The following is a 17685-nucleotide window of genomic DNA, read 5'->3' on the forward strand; positions in this document are numbered from 1 at the left end:
TTTTCACACATTATGCAACTCATAAGACGTTGGGACTTGAAGTTCCATTTCGATATCCATTCTGTGAAGGATAAATTGCGGATGTACCTAAATCCTTAGTCCATTATCGTATGTAGCTTAGATAACACCTTACCATCTATAGTAAGATCTAAGTTAAATGAAGTATTAACGAAGCATATCCATCAAAATTCTGTCGTGTTAAGCTCCTATTGCCATTTTGAGCACTACTCTGCTGCCTTGTTGAGGTACATACTGATAAGATTTCGCATATTGTTCAGCTTATGAGGAGAAAATGAATACACTACTTTAAAACCATCTGCATATAAAAGAGACCTACCCATACAGAAGCGATCTGAAATATCATTTATATAAACTAAAAAAAGCAAAGAACCTAAGACACTACCTTATATTACACCACTTTTGACCAGGATATCGTCCGATGAGGAGGAATTAATTTGGACCATTTGGTGTCGGTGACCGAATAAAGAATTTAACCAAGCAAGTAGAGGGTTTTTGATCCCGTAAGATGAGAGTCTGACCATAAGACGCTGGTGAATAACCATGTTGGAAGCCAGGTCATGTATTGACTAGTTTTTTGTATGGAACGGTTATAAGAGGGATAGATACGGGAAGCATCAACTACTATTTTATGGTCACTGATTTCAAATTCATTATATACTTGTATAGATAGTGAGATGGTATATCTACAGAATATTAGATCAAGTATACTGTCATGCCTTGTTGGGGTACAAACCCATCAGGACCAGTATTGCATGTTAATTGTTGCTAAGACTTCATGATTACATGACTGACCACCACTGGTATTCTAGTTTATTCCAAGGTAATTGAAATTTCTTGCAATAACCTTCGTATTGGAATTTAGAGCAGACGCATCAGTAATAAGATCATTCACATTATCCGAATTGTCAGGGGCTCTGTATATACATTCCATGAGTAGGCTGTGATTCGGAGTGTTGACTGACATCCAGACCAATTCAAGCAAACTACTCAAGATACTGTCTTCAACTTTATTTATCAAAGGCATATATAAAACAGCCACTCCAACGTTTAGTTTCTCTATTACAGAGATAGAGATTGTAGTTCTGAATAATTAATTCTGAATCAGACACCGCAGTAGAGCACCTTGTTTCAGTAACAAGTATGAAAAAAGGTTTCGTTAGCGAAGCTGAGGTTTTTAAGGTCAGAATTTTATCTAGAAGTGAACGTGCAATGAAAAGTAATGAGTTTAAAAAAGGAAAGTATAAAATGTAAATGAAAAAAAACGAAAACGTCATTTCCGATGTTATTCACTTGAGAAGTGACTGGACTATAGTTTAGTACGGATGTCTAATCGTTTGTTAACCATGATTAAATTAAAATTATGTTTTCTGTTATGTGAGCTGAATATCCTAACTTATGTTAGTCAGTCAGTTTGATTCTGTAAATCGATATCAAGAAATGGTAAATCATAAAAACAACTCTAAGAATAAAGGTGACAAGAATAAAACAAATAAATAACTCGGTGGTTAGTTATGTCTTTAATGTAACTTAATTAAGTCATTTATATTCTCAATTTTATACGTACATCAAATTGTTGATTACTGAACATCAATTACTGCCAATTCAATGTAGCCAAATCTAATTATTGACCGGATATTCAAAATGACACATATCTATTTGAACGAAGAATATTCTTGTCGATAAATTCTCTTCAGGTTCTACAATTATATTATCCAAATTAGTAATCTGAAAAATGGCCAGGTTAAGGGTAAAGTACACTGTTTAAAGAATGTGAATTTAGGATTGTTAAACAAAATACAATATCTATTTCATTATAGAATTTGAAGCTGTGTTGATCATTTGGAGAATTCTGTTTAATATAATATAAATTCTTCATGTTCAGTTTTACTTCTCTCTTTGTTCCGCTTTCCTTTACCAAGTGAACTATTGTATTCATAGTCTTGACAAATAGCATTTTTATGCGAAGTTCATAATTATATTTATTAAATATGATATGGTTCATCACGATGATAATGCTGTTAGAGTTACAATCGGTATTTTTTTTATTTAATAGCTGCAATGAAGTTAAACGCCTTGTTCAAATTTTTTTTATGAAATAAATTATTTAATGAGTTCACTATCATAATTACTAGAGATCTATTTTAATAATTCGTCAACCTATTCTACAATATACATATTGTTAGTAAACAGTGGTCCAGGACATTTAAGGAAATATTTTAATCTAACATAGTAGTACTGTTTTATTATTTTTTTAAAAAAGAAACCGTAGTCAATATGAAATTTTTGTCCACTGTCAAGATCCATTCATGGTGATTAGTAAATGGATAGGAATTTAAAAATCGGCTAGATAAACAACCATCCCGTACTTTAATTGAATTATACTGGTTTATAATAGTTACATATCAGTATAGCTTTGTTACAACTGGTTATGAATTAAGCCACTGCAATATAATTAAATTCACTTTTTACATTGAAAGTGAACATTAGTTGCTCATCACTTTTATTTGTTTTTTTTAATTGTTGTATCTAGACACCAGCTCCTGTATTTGAACCACAATATTATCCAGTTCATAAAGGGAAAAAGGTGAGTTTCATAAATGTGTTTCACAGAAGGTGCCTGTTATAACTTGCGGCCTTATGTCCTACTAATATATAACGTAATGATACCGCCAATTAATGAACATTGATTTATCGACCGAACCAGTGACGCATAAACCCATACGAGCAGTCTAGAGTCTCTATCGATCCGTGTTCCCGCCTAGCCCAGCCTGTTAACTCCAGAACGTTAATCTCAGCCTCTGCGATTTGAACCATGTATTTCAAACATACTGGGTTTATATACAAACCAAACAGACTATATCGTACCATAAAATAGAAAATAACATCTGTACAAGATTTAGCCAAAAGTGACTGTGAGTGTGAGAGACAGTAATTAATAGACTGGCATAACTCAAGAATGGTAAATCGTATAATAATAGTGTATATGTCAAAATAAAGCTTATGATAAGAGGAACACGAATATAAATAGTTTAGTTACTTAACAATTATACAATAAAAATATATGTATATTATTAGTCCAGAAATAGATTCCAACAGTTACCATTGATTATGCTTATCGGGATATAACAGTGCCATGGGGGAGATCAATGATTATAGATTTATTAAATGTGAGAATAGTTTTTGTCATAGATGAAAAACTAGTTGGACAACTGTTTAAAGTTCGGAATTATTGGTTAGTTGTTTTGTTCTAGTGTCGAATTATTCATCAATGTTAATCCATGACTCACACAATGGATGGAATTTGTTACGCTTTGTTGTCTAAAAGCGAACATGATACTTATGGATTACTATAATGATGATTATTTTCAAATTTAATTAATTTCTATAAACCAGTCAATTAAATGACGAAAGGGTTATATTAATAGAAATTAAGCTAAAAATCCAACTATATCTTGTAGACAAACTATTTAATCAGTCTACTTCCAAGTGTTGTCATTTTTTATATGTACTAACGAATGATTTTTAGGCAACAACCAATTTATTATCTTCAATGTAATTATGAAGTTAAGTTGTAGTAATCTTTTGAAAATCTTTAAAAATATGGAGCTTTAACCCTAACTATATAAATGACTCGAAAAATTGATTAATGAAACATTTTCCTGATGGTAAATTAAGTTATATGGAAGAGATATGACATTAAATCCTTGGACTAGAATACGAAGAAACTTTAAACTATGAAATCTAAAAAATAAAATACAGTTCGTGAAAATAAAATATATATAAGTCAGATAAATATGTGCGGTATTTACTCTCATTGGTTAACGTCCGAACTAATGTCATGATAAATCGTATACAATAACTATTAGTAAACTAAAATCTGCTCCGGTTACTGTAAACAGTTTGATACTAATGCAACTCATGTTGAATTTCGTGTGTAGTCGAAAAATATTCGAAACTCTACTAATCGTTACAAAAAGTAACAAAATAAAATTATAAACATCAATATACGGCTGTGTAGATTGTGGAGTTTTATTGACATCACGAACCGATCTAAATTAGATAAACAATGAAAAACTGGGATCACTGAATGGCTGTCTCGTCTAAGTGATGGTCTTCTTAGTAGTGCACACTTACTGTGCTTCAACCGATAATAAAAACATGAATGCTTAATCTTTAGACTACTCAGCCAGTATACAGTGGTGTACAGGAGATTAAGCATTTGCTCGTTAAACCGAAAATCCTGGGTTCGATTGCCAGTTGGGGTTTCATGTGTCCGCAGTGGTGGGGAGTCCCACACTAGGACGAAACAGCGGTTTGGTGCTCTCAGGTTTTTAGTGGTTATCCAACTTAGATGTCGATAATAATCAAAAATCAACCCGAACAAAACAATCAAATGTTAGTAAACTAAGAAAATAAAATATAAAAAATTAGAAAATCAATAATACTGATTAAACAAGCTAGTAAAATGACTTCCATGGATTAAAAGGTTCACACATGTAATATGTAAATTCATATCATGCAGAAATGGAGTGAGAAATTATTTTAATATGGAACTATTAAAACAGGAAACAACTAAAGGTTATGAATATCGGTTTATAACTTCTTAGAACTCATTAACTAGATGCCCCTGGAACATATATATATAAATTCACAAGTTGAATATTGAATATGACGCAATCGAAAGTATTCCATACTTAAAGTTCAAATTTCAAAACCAGATCTTACTTTCCTTTGAATTAAACGTTTAGATATTTTTCTTCCTAAGTTTTTTACATGAATATGAAATCTGTGAATAGGTCAAGATAGAACAATTTTCATGTATAACTAATTATATGATCTTCAAATTAAACCATTTTTTTATAAATTACAATGTTGGATAATTGGGAAAATTTGACAAATTTTATAAATAATATAAAATACCAACAAGGTATTGTTGGTATTAACCAGTACATTTTATAAATCCCTCTTACTATTCAAAATATCAAATATAGTCGCTTAACTTAATAGCCAAGTTGAAATAAAAATCAAAACTTATATCATTGATGTTACAATTCACATACTGGTTAGCGTAAAAACTATAATTTTACTTAATATATAAACATAACTAATAATTTTGACAAGAATGACACTTTATTATCTGTTATATAATGTTGTATATAATGGATGAACCAAACTTGGAATGTTGTGACAAGTTTAAATACTTCACAGGATAAATAGATCTAATTTAAACATTAATAATGTTGTCATTTATTATAGTCTATTTCTTAAAATGACCAAATGACTGTGTCACATAGACTTGTGTAAATTCAGGATTTTTAATGATAATTGTTAGTGAATTGATTTAAAGTAATCAAAATGTACCTGTTATGTTTTCTAATGATGTGCATGTATGTCAGCATTTCTATAATCAAGTTTTTTTTGCATATGTTTGTGGATAGTTATTTGAACTATTGGTTGGTTTATCACACTTAAATCAGTTCGTTTATCTGTCAGAGCCATTGTGTTAATTGACTTCCTCAGTTGAGTTTTATTTTCATAGCTTTTATCTTTTACTAAGCAGAAATTTCTTAAATTTGCCATGTGTCAACTATAAATTATCAGATGAATGTTAAGTCTATACTCTGGAAATATTTTCGATTTCTTAGTGCACTATTAAAAGTATATCTCCCAAGAACAAACTTGTCATTCTATTGTAGGAATATTATATGCTACTTGTCAGTAGTTAAAATACATTAGTAGAAGTTTCGGACAGTGACGATGGTAATTAGATTGATTTGTTTGTCTATTTGTTGACCATCAGACAGATCGGAATCACTTCTTTGAATAAATATTCTACTTTGATTATTAGTTCGTTTAATTGTTAAACAATCTGGATTTCACATTTAACATATTGGTGTGTACTTAAGAATCATTAAACACTGAACCGAATTTCATTAATAACTGTCCTAATATGATACATAATATGCGAATTATATTCTAATCAGAACATACGACAAGTAATTTAGATACATGATTAGAGAAGATTTATTCAATATGAGGCTAGTTTTAGCCATAGACTGATACCAGCTGAACAACCAACGAAAATCAGAGTTTAGTGAAAAAAATTATAAATTCATACACAAAATCGCACCTAGGATCACAGAATTTATCTTCAGAATACATAAAGAAAACTATTACTTAACATTTTTAACTTCAAGAAATTTTTGATATGTCGTGACTAACATCCAGTACCATGATGAATATATGTTGATCTTTTGATTTGACTGAGTTCACACGTAACAACTTCTCATCAGAACTTCCAGAATGTTCGTTTTGATTACAGCCATAAAATTATCAGTGATATATTTCGCTTGTCAGTATTTAATAATAAAACTTAGTCACAGTATGTAACAGAAACTGTCTTTTTAAATTGCTACACAATTTGCATAATAATATGATATATTCGACATTCATTATTATCTTACGAATAGTACTAATTCCTAATATCATCAACATTCGATTTGTGATCCCTGATATCTTATTTTCATCTGTCCGAACGAAGTTATCATGTTAACTTTGGAATCGACTACATATCAGTTTTGAATAACAATATGAAATTGACTGGACATTCATTCAATCGCAAAAATACAGACTAGTTACAAGTTCCTTTCTTTAGTTCTTTTCTTCTTTTGTGGAAGGTATCGGTATTAAAAAGTCAGCCTGTTGAATGTTATTTAGTTGTTTAAATTATATGCTTATTTTTGAAAGGCTGACTTCATATTGACCTTTACTTATGTACAACTATAATTTAATGAAACTAATGAACTAATTATTATCACTAGATTTGGTAATTTTCCAGGACTTCCAGATCATTAGCTAAGTATAAACAGTCCTGTGGCTTTTAAGGTTGTATAGTGAACAGCACTGAAACTCAAAACGAGCTTTTCGTCATGGATGAGACTTGTCAGTTGGATGCACCTGCATCCCAGAGTTGATGTTCATACTGAGACTTGAACAGAGAACCTTTGATTTAAAAGATTCGTGAGGTAAATTTCACCTCATTAAAAGCAGAAACATTGCCGAAAAATTTGGCAATTCAAAAATAGTGTCTTTATCATAAGACTGGACCATCATCTAATTAACTGCATATTAAATAGGGTGTAGATAATATAATCTAATAATCATTCTTTTCAATAATCTTTTTATAACTTACAGCTTTATTTAATTGCACAAAATAAACCATTACGTGGTGATTTGAAATACAATGATCGAATAACTGGTGCACATGCTGGTTCAATTTTTGCATGTCAACGTGCAGCAAATCTTAAAGGTCTCGGAAGAGCATTCTATCCACTACTCAGTACAGATATGTTCAATATGGATTATGTTGTACCGCCAACATATAGATATGGTGTTCCTTTGGTTAATTTATATGTGAGTTAATTAAGACTGATTTTTTAATCTCATTGGTTATGTAGTGACTTTCATTTGATAACTATTTAATTGAAATAACTGAGTACTAGTTGTATCCATCATCAGTATTTGTTAGTCAGATCAAAGGGACACATAAATAATTTTATGCCTATTTGTTCATTTTCACTATATTCTGATATATTTATTAAGTAGCACCAACCTATTGGTTAAAAGAACAAGGTGTAGGTCACAAAGCATAAACAGTATAGACTAAGAAGTTTACGGAATAAAATATTTTTCAGTTGGTGTCATTTTGAGATATAAATTGTTTCTAACTTTCCAAGATTATTTGTATACATTATTAAAGACTGGATGACTGTGTTTATCCTTATTTCCAAATAAAGTACATAATACATTTTAAGATATTACTCACAAGCATATAAAATATATTTTAGCTCAGGAACACCTGAAAAATATACCTATATCTTCATGGTCAATCGTCAAAAAAGTATATCCTTTTTCAGATTATGTGATTTGGTTGGTTGCATTTGGCAAATTAATATTAAATGTACGATATCTCATACCTATTGAAAGCACTGATAAACTTCATCTGTAATATCCAAAATCATCGTTAACATAATTATTATTGATCCACTAACATATTAGTTAATCATTAATCATTTGACTACTTCCATTCTCATCCTTGATTGACCATCACTTATTTAACTAATTAATCCTAATTATGTGATCTTGTAATCACATTTCTTTTTATACTGAACCTGATGCTTAAATTCATTGACTAATAAATTAATGGCCATTTGTTCTTTCTTCTGATAATGATCCAGATAGAGATTTGTAATACAATTGTTATTTAACCATCTTATTTTAATATAGATCAATTAATAATTATTCCTAATAATTCCATAGTGGTCTAGCTTCAAATGACTCATGCTCTCAACTATTAACATTACTATACTATCCACAAAACTCCTTTCTGATATGAAATAATTGTGTTTTCTATTGTGACAACATGTTATTACTTGACTTCATTTTATGTTTTTGTCTATTTAATAGGGTGAAATTCTCTTTGATGATTTTATGAGTCTTGTTGAAGGACGTTCAAAGCCACAAGCGAAATTATTGGATTTTGATGGTGTTGATATAACAGATGATATTGTGTAAGAGTTTGATGAGAAAATTTTATTCTTTGTTATTCAAACTATATGTTATGTGCCTTTATGAAAAGTAACATTTATATTAATCATATTACTAAAAGGAAATTGGTTGATTGATTTGTTAATCAGTGGAACGGTTTTATAAATAACTTTTGGATATATATTGACGATTATTATTATTATTATTATGAACTGAGAAAAAAAATGAATATCAGAAAACAGTAGATAACTGTTTTACCACAGGTTAGAATTATTATGAAATGAGCATACATGACAGTACACGGGATCGTATACATGGTTTTTCGATTTTATGACTAAACCAGTATCCATTAATTCACATTTTCAATTTCAATCTATTTCCAACATAATCCATTATTGTTTAACTTTGTCATTGACGTACTTTTAGAGATAACACTCTCCTCTTCTAAATTTCCAGGGTTGAACTTCTACCAGAAACTTCACTTGTTGACTTGGAATATGCCGATGATATAGTTCTATTTGGTGAAGATGCTGACAAAATACAGAGTCTTCTGACCACTCTAAGCAACAATGCAAGCATGTTCGGGATGCGATTCTCCCCTTCGAAATGCAAAATGTTACTTCAGGATTGGGTTGCATCGACGCCCGAACTAATGATAAGGAGTGAAGTAGTTGAGTGTGTCGACCGCTTCACTTATCTTGGAAGTCTCATCAGCCCTTGTGGTCTGGTGTGTGACGAAATCTCAGCACGGATACAGAATGCTCGGCTAGCTTTTACCAACTTGCGTCGTTTATGGCATAGGCGAGATATCCGTCTATCAACCAAAGGACGGGTTTACTGTGCAGCAGTTCGTTCCGTCCTACTTTATGACAGTGAAACGTGGCCGGTAAGAGTAGAAAATATTCGTAGGTTACTAGTATTTGATCATAGGTGTCTTCGAAATATTGCTCGTATATCCTGGGACCATCGAGTAAGTAACACAGTTGTTAGGAAACGGGTACTACGTAAGGATGGCAAATCGATTGATGAAGTGGTGAAACTTCATCAGTTGAGATGGCTGGGACACGTGTTACGTATGCTCAACGACCGACTGCCTCGACATGCGATATTCATTGGTATAGGAGAAGATGGGAAGAAAGGTAGGGGCGGCCAGACCAAAACATGGCACAAGTCCATGAAGTCACTGACAAGTGGACTGAGTCATGTTGGTAGGTGTAGACTACCTGGTTGGGGTCCGTGAGACGATAGCGACCGATGGTTAGAGACCCTGAATGACATGGCTCAAAATCGTTTGCAATGTCGCAGATGTATCCACTCTTTGTGTTCTCCCAAATTCTAATCTTCTGATTTCTTCATGTCCCTTTCTTTTTCTCTTTCCAAACTTATTTCACTGGATTATATTCCTTGAATAACATCTTCAAACCCTAATCTTTCCGATTACTCCTTATACTCTTAATACCTCTACGACTACGGGATTTGAATCGACAATTTCATCTCTGTGCTAGTGTGGTGTGGCAACTCGAACTGATGTACGTACGTACAAAGTTCTACGTTATTACTGACTTTATTCAATTTCATTAGTAGATGATTACACCACAATCAACCCGATTGATTCTACACATTACATCTTCTCACTAGCCCCCAAATGCCCTGGTACGGCTGAGAGTGGGGAGAGTCAGCTCTTGCTCTCGAAATGTTCTCATATGGCCACGTGTATATAGCCTCTGCTAGGGAGGTCCTACTCACTACCTTCTCGTGGCGGGGGTGTTGTTTACAAAATTGAGAGGATGAAAAGCGAATATCCGGCTCTTCAACCGGGCCTGTGGATATGGAGAGTCCATCTAGGGGAGTTGGAAAACCCTGATTTCAAACCAATGGTGCTCATGGTCTCAGTACCCCGAGGGAACAAATGGCGTATGAACGAATCGTTGGTCACCGGCTTCCATGGAGCTGCATCTCCTTACGATGCCCCACTACCTTGTGGACCAGACCTTTAGGTCGAAGACTCTGGGTGCGGTCATCTAAGAAAGCCACCTGCTTCGGTTTGGGCACCGAGGCAGTATCACAGCCCTCACACAAATCAAATGAAATTTGTGTGGCGCATATGTATCTGGTGTCCCCTTGTACCAGTATTTATATGTTCAAATAAAATAAAATAAATAAATCTCACTAAGGACGTCACAACCTAATCACCATTAAACATACATTTGTCATTCAGTTGGATGATTCATAAAGATTACAACTGTATTCGTTGGATTGTAGGTCATTCTGACAACTTCATCATATTTTATACGGTTGTTCATTAGTCACACACGATGACTAAAAGAAGATAGGAGTGTAACATGAGTCTACCAACACTGATTTACGCTATTTCATACACATAGTTCCCTTTATCATTTACGCAAACTATTTATCATCACTTTAGTATTTAAATTACTTGATATCTCCAGTTACTAATTAAACTTATATCATGTTTTTTTGGCATAATTGACTAAGTAATTCAACACTTAATTCCACTGTATTATTTCATGCTTTCACTCATACTTTTCAACTGCAGTTAATTTTTTATATGGAGTATAATTCAATATAGACTTCATAAATTCTGATATTTTAACAAAACGATGACAGTAATGAATGTAGACATTATGAGAGAAAATTAATAATAATAAAGAACTAACCAAATTTAACTTATCTATCTATTTAAACAATTAATCCATTATGAACATGACTAATCGATACGAAATGAATAAAAAGTAGAACGTTTTAATGGAAAAAATGAACAGGAATTGTTGTCAAGTCATTTCACTGTTTTCTTAATAGAATTAGTCAATAATAAATTAATGTATGAATAGTGATATTTTTTTGAAGGGTTTCATCTAAGCAACTAACGGAATTCTTTTTAATGTACATATTTATTTATTTATTGTAAAATATACATTAACTTCACAGTGCAATGACAAAAAGGGGGGATTATTATGAAGAATGCGATTGAATGTATTCAGTTAGTCAGTTTGTTGTGATTATATTTCATTTTGAAACTTAAATCATTCATGATATTGATACTATTGGAAAAAAATAATAAAAGTTTACATTAAGGTATAAATCGAGAGAGTGAGAAAGAGAGATTAGATGACTAATCTAATAGATGTAAAAAATAAAGGTCAGTTTATGCTTTCATTTTATTAGTGAACATGGATTCTAATGTTTTGTTATTACTGACCGAATTATACGTATGGAATGCATTCAATATTACGTGTTTGGAGGAAGTCAGTAGAAAATCCTGGTTATGTGTCTCGTAGCTATTAGTTGGTAATCGTTGCCAAGAGGTATCCACATCCTTGAAGAAATGGTTTTCGCAGTAGAATTACATTCTTAAACGTTACCATTGAGCTACTGGTTTCATGACTGACCACCTGTAGGACTAAGGTGTTTACACTAGTTGAGTAGTGGTCATCGTCATGTTTGCTTAATTGTTAGTCCGCATCATAATTCGATATTATTTAATCAGTACTAAAAACAGGATAATAGTAAAATATGTTTGCGTCATACATTATGTACATAACCAAAATTAGGTTAATTGGTAAGTGGTCACTGCAAATTCAAAAAGAATACTATGAAATTGAAAAGTAACGACAATAACAAATGTTAAACTAAACTTCTATGAAACAAAATAGTTGTTTTTCAGTCCAAATATTTATATATTCCCACCACCACTGATCAGTAACTACCTAATTAAAATCGATATTTAAATCCTATTCTGTACAAATGTAATGTTTAGTGGCCTGTGGATCTGACTCCTATTTAGATCGTACGAATGTTTGTTATCGCCTATTCTCGTATATAATCGTCGACTTAAATCACGTTAGTCAATAACGGAATTAAATAAGTCAAATGACGAGAATGGGATTTTGAATACATATATTTTGTATATGAAGCGAATGAAACAGAGCAAAGCAAAATGACACGCAGGGAAGATGGTTGGGAAGGCAACTCCATTTTAGTCAAGCGTTACTAAATATTTATAGTCAGACAAAATAAAGCTACAGACATGTGATTAATGGGATAAGAAGGGCACACACATATACGCTCATGTAAAAACAGTCAAGACTGGTAAGCGAATAATTGACAAGGTCAAAATATGACTCAAGTAGAATGAATAGAATGGGATGTCCGTAAGCTAGAATAAGGTATATAGGCTTAACATAATAACTGACACTACAAATGCATACCTCCTGAAGACATTCGTCAAAAATGATTTCAGTACTTAAAAGACACTGCAAATGTACCAAAGAACAGGTGTTTTCGTGTAAATTGTGTTATTTAGCCAGTATATGCTGATAATACGACATGGTTACTACCTTGATATTCAATTTACTATCACCTTAAAGGATAATAACTAGTAACTTATTCAGGTTATTTATGTATCCGAATAATGTCCGATAAAATGTCACCAGAGTCACAATATTCTACAATTATTTAAAGGCTACGATAGATTTATTTATATTCCATTAACTATTTTCAACCACAGAAATACAGGGTAACTATTTTATTTCGGTCTTAAATTCTTTGCTTATAAAAAATTAATATCTGTAAATTTAATCGATGTGTTCCATTTCATTTTGGCTCTGTGCATTAAATTGATATCACTTTCATACAGAAACCTAAAGGTCATAAATATAAACGTTTTATTCGTACTCCTAGGAGTTTTAAAAAAATATTTTTCCAGGTTACCTTTATGTTAAACCATATCAACAAAGATCATTAAATTAAATTGATAGATTTATATACACATGAGACATTTTTTTTTTTAGCAGTTTTCACTTTTTTTTTAAAATAGTGCACCATGTTTATGGATTGGTCAAAAACCAATTTATTTAAATGGTGATTATGAATATGCAGCTCAGTCAAAATGTCGTAATTGGCAGTCAACTTATCCAGGTGAAAATGGTTTAGCTGTGTCTTTACCAATTGTTGACAATGCACCAGGTTTATTTTCTAAACAAAATTTTAAATTAATATCATGTTCGAAATTTTGTCGAATGTTATGCATACAAATCACACCATCCAATACGTAATCAATTATAATTATTATGATAATCAATATTCGATTTATGTATCCGTATACACTTATTCCTGTTCTACATCCAGAGACTTTTTATCGATTAATATACATATATATTGCTACTAAGTGAATTAAACGTTTGTCAATTTAATGAGATTTTCAAAATATTCAACAGCTTAAAACAAGTACATAGTTGTTTGTTATTCTCCTGAATTTGTTCACTATTCAATACGAAACGATACTACTCTTTTTTCAGTACATACTAATATAACTTACTGATTCCTTCATCGTAATTGAACACTTTCGAGTTTGTCGATTTTAATTTCAATGTTGAAATTCAACAGTCAAGCATTTATATCCTCTCATTTATTGAAAAAAAAGAAAGAATAAGAAACCGATTGTTTTTTGTCAAAATTTATTTGTCTATCTATTTATCTATCGTTTTTGACACTTAAATCCAACGTTTACATATACCTACGACAAAAAAGAACAGTTTTGAGTTTCATTTGAGTTTTTCACCGACGCACCAATACATACACACAGATACACATGAAGCACAATTTATGATTTTAATGATTTCAATATTTCTATCATTATTATTATTACTCCATATGTTTGTCTTTTGTTCAAAATTTTGTGGTATAATCTTTTCCTCATCTGCATGAATCACTATTTCTATGCAACCAATTGGAACAACTGAGGAATTAATAATTAGCTTTTGTGCAATTAATTTTGTGTGAAAGTGAAACAGAATTATCTGGTCAATTTACATTGGTTTTGTTACTTACTTATATTAATTGTGTGCAAATTTTATGTTGGAACAGTTAAATATGTAATGCACTAGAATAATGGAAATATAGACATATATTTTATACGTGATATAAATTTGTAATTTATTTTACGCTAAAAAGAAATAATACTAAATTCATTATACCATAGGCATTATATAATTTGGGTTTACATGGGATTCTGTATAAATTATTATGAATTATACCTACTAATTATTAAATAAGTAGCAAACAAAACCAATGGCATTGATTACTAAATCTTAGCAGTCTAATCAACATATTATTAGCTTAAAACAAACAATATTAAATGTTTTAATGAGACTAATTTCTACTCCAAATTGGAGATGAAACTTAAAGTAGTTTGGCACGGTGATTCTGATGTGTAATATATACCAACAGTTGATCTTATATTAATTGATATCGCATTATGTAATCCTCAATGTTGAATAAATTCAGTTGGCCAGGTTCTAAAGTGATCACCAGTTTAAATGAGAGCGTCTTTAACTGTGGTTCCTAATACTAAATGTAAGAATCCTATCTTCATTTAGTTATGAGCTAAAATTATAGAAGTATGTTGTTGAGGTTCAGATATATTGGTTATTAGGTTGGCTGTCAAGATATTCAACTTCGAGGTGGCTTTTGTCACATACTTGTATTAGTTGAAGATTCGTTGAAAACTTGATGGCAGCTGAACAAATTTTTCTTCATAGTATGAAACCCTTCAGATGTACATACTCAAAACCTTCACGGGTGTGAATCCAGAACTTTCAGTTCTCATGTCGAGAATCGAAGTGAAATCCAATAGTCTAGATTTTAAGGTTCACTTAGTGAGTATTTTATTCCAAGTATCACTCAATATTTTCATTAGTAATATCTATCTCACTTCCAGTATCATTTAACTTCAACTATCGTAACTTTTTACCATAACTTTGAGAATTTATCTCTACATTAATTACTAACGATCACACTACATGTATGTGAATATAGTTTCTGCTCAGCTTTCACCACTGATTGAGGTTATCTGGGAAACCAATGAAAATCACTTGTCACCAGGCCTATGTTCTACAGGTACCTCATCCATGATCGAGTCTAGTAGCTTTAAGTCTTGAAGAGTAGATTATCGCACAACTTGTGAACTGAAATATAATAACAAGAATAATTCAGTTTTAATTAAATTAAGACATACGGCGAGACTAATTTATGGACGACCTTTGAACGAATTTTAAGTGACCTTGAGAATATTAGTCAATCAGCAAACAGTCAGTATGGAGTAAAAATATGTTATACAAAACCAAGGAAAGAAAGTGGATACACTTCTTATACGTGGTTCAAAAATTGTCAAGGTTAGAAAGAGGTTCAGAAGTTCTAAAATCGTAATGCATGCAGTGGAGGAAATCTACCATACGGCTACAGAATAGTCGGCCTCTGGAGCCATGATAAATTTCCAAAAACTCTTTCAGCCTCGACCACATAGTTTCAATATTGTTTATGTGCACTTCGGTTGTTGAGTGCACAAAATGCTACTTGTGGATAACGACACGATGCACATAGCCAAGCCTATGTAGGAGTCTGTAGGCTCCCCAAACATCCGTATATATTGTAGTATCTGGCTGCAGCCAATGTTACTGGTACTTTTACTATCCAGTTCGCGATAATTGTCATAGTTTGCCTCAGTTAGGAATTATATATAGGGTTTTCATCACGAACTGACATCAGCTATGATGCCAGAAATTTATTTAGCCAAATGGATGAAGGGCTTTCGCGTTAAAATTCGAGATCTATTATCTTATACCTGATTGATTCGTCCACAAATTATAGTCTCGCAGTTTTATTTGTTATAACCGCTCAATTATCACGTTTTGTACAAAATTCCCTGTGAACCGAATGTACGTTAACACTAAGCACTGAAGTTGGCGCCGTAACCTTGAAATCTCTAAGACGTCTCTAACTGGCTCATCCATCAATTAGAGTCTCGCCAGACATACAACAACTATCTAGTTTAATCTGTGTATCTTCATCACCTTTAAATTTTATTGATCTCACTAGTTCTCTTTAGGTGTCGGTTAAATTCATCTTCAGACAAATAATTAATAATCAATGTTTTGTAATCACTTTTACGTAATCAAGTGATTTGTGATTAATTTGATCTATTAAAACTTTCGTTAGTTAGTTATACAGTTATGATAGACATTTTTAAAAATCTATGCCAGTATCGTAGATAATTATATTTCTTGTCTTTTTAATGAATTCACACAATAAATTCTTTTATTGTCACTCGAAATTATCTGGTTGCGGGCCAGTAAAGTGATCGATTGACCATTAAAGTCATAAGCACTTAGACTGCCGGGTTACAGGATTCATCTATTTAAAATTTGACAATAAATTTATGTCGTCATCTTTCAACCAAAAGGTGTAGCTCAGAAATGTCAAGTATACTAGTCAATACGTGTGCCAGTTAATTTAAATGATGTATTGGCAATCTAACAATTACACTCCCTAATCTAACTTCAATGCATCTGAATTGGTGATGAGACATGGTTTAGTAACTGATATAATGAATAGTTCGATATAATACACACAGGTATTGAAGAATGGAACAACACTATGGAAACTCCTTCGACACTACGGCGTGCCTCAGAAGATAGTCAATATCATACAGAACTCATATGATGGATTACACTGCAAAATCGTGCATGGAGGACAGTTGACAAAGTCGTTCAAAGTGAAGACCGGTGTTAGGCAAGGTTGCTTACTCTCACCCTTTCTCTTTCTCCTGGTGATCGACTGGATCATGAAAACGTCAACGTCCGAAGGAAAGCGCGGGATACAATGGACATCTAAGATGCAGTTGGATGATCTAGACTTCGCAGACGACCTGGCCCTTCTATCCCAAACGCAACAACAGATGCAGGAGAAGACGAACAATGTGGCAGCAGTCTCAGCAGCAATAGGTCTCAATATACACAAAGGGAAAAGCAGGATTCTCCGATACAACACAGAATGCACCAATCCAATCACAATTGACGGAGAAGATTTGGAAGATGTAAAAACCTTTACGTATTTGGGCAGCATCATTGATGAACACGGTGGATCTGATGCAGATGTGAAGGCGCGGATCGGCAAAGCAAGAGCAGCATATTTACAACTGTGGAACATCTGGAACTCAAAGCAACTATCAACCAACACGAAGGCCGGAATTTTCAATACAAATGTCAAGACAGTTCTACTGTATGGGGCAGAAACCTGGAGAACTACAAAAACCATCAT

General features: G+C 32.3%; 1 protein-coding gene across 1 annotated transcript in view; it reads left to right on the top strand.

Moving 5' to 3' along the window:
* Positions 1 to 14553, top strand: part of MS3_00001676 (uncharacterized protein) — a 92461-nt gene extending 77908 nt beyond the window's left edge. Inside the window, exons 20-23 of the mRNA XM_051209146.1 lie at positions 2552 to 2605; positions 7216 to 7434; positions 8488 to 8591; positions 13406 to 14553. The gene's annotated coding sequence lies outside the window, so the exon portion shown is untranslated. The remainder of the gene's footprint in view (positions 1 to 2551; positions 2606 to 7215; positions 7435 to 8487; positions 8592 to 13405) is intronic.
* The last annotated feature ends 3132 nt before the right edge of the window (positions 14554 to 17685 follow it).

This window comes from Schistosoma haematobium, chromosome 1 (genome assembly GCF_000699445.3).
Source record: "Schistosoma haematobium chromosome 1, whole genome shotgun sequence".
Lineage (NCBI taxonomy): Eukaryota > Metazoa > Platyhelminthes > Trematoda > Strigeidida > Schistosomatidae > Schistosoma > Schistosoma haematobium.